The 751-nt window shown below is 31.7% G+C and overlaps 1 protein-coding gene across 1 annotated transcript in view; it reads left to right on the forward strand.

The window, feature by feature from the left end:
• Nucleotides 1-211, forward strand: part of aar2 (AAR2 splicing factor) — a gene marked incomplete in the record, with an annotated part of 2822 nt that extends 2611 nt beyond the window's left edge. The window contains 1 exon segment of the mRNA XM_014015693.1: nucleotides 1-211.
• Between the last annotated feature and the right edge of the window lie 540 nt (nucleotides 212-751).

Raw genomic sequence — 751 nt, forward strand, 5'->3', positions numbered from 1 at the left:
ACATAAAACAATTTTAAGAATTAACTAACGTACAGAGGTTTGTGTTAGTGCTTTTTAAATTTTTTTCTTATTATTTTTAAAATTCATAACATCAGTTTTAGTTTAATATTAGTTATATTTATGGTACCCTAGTAGTCTGCCTCACTACGGTCACTAAGTAGAGGCTAGTTTCATCATTTGTGTGTAATAATAAAAAGTGTCATTTGTTGAATTAATGCATTTTGCCCTCTCTTATTCTAAACAAAGATCTTGAGGCATCTGTTACTGCATACAGCACAGTATGTGTTGAGGTTAGCTTTCAGCTACCAACATGTCAAATTTTATCTCAATCTGTAAAATTAGTTATCGATGTTTGTGCTAAGCTTGGCTAGCTGTGCCGGCCATCTTGAATCAGGTTGACTCCAAAAGGAATTTTAAAGTCTCTTAAGTTGTTCATTAAAATTTTGCTAACAGACAAACAAATAAATAGAAACATGCAAATGCATTTATTACCCACCACTATGAAAGATAAACAATAAAAACAAAGCTGTCAGCCTCTTTAACAAACAATGCTTTTAAATGTCCACCAGGGGGCGCTTTTGTTTTAAATAACTTCAGCTTATTACTGCATCATGGTTGGTGTCCTAAAATAAAAGGACGTTTTTTTTATATATGGAAACATTTAAAAGTTTTTCAGGACATTTGGTGCTTGGCCAAAGAATATCAGAGTGGATCATCTTTATATTTTTCTCCTCTGAAAAAAATAGAAGAA

The sequence above is a fragment of the Austrofundulus limnaeus genome, unplaced genomic scaffold (genome assembly GCF_001266775.1).
Source record: "Austrofundulus limnaeus strain Quisiro unplaced genomic scaffold, Austrofundulus_limnaeus-1.0 Scaffold3, whole genome shotgun sequence".
Lineage (NCBI taxonomy): Eukaryota > Metazoa > Chordata > Actinopteri > Cyprinodontiformes > Rivulidae > Austrofundulus > Austrofundulus limnaeus.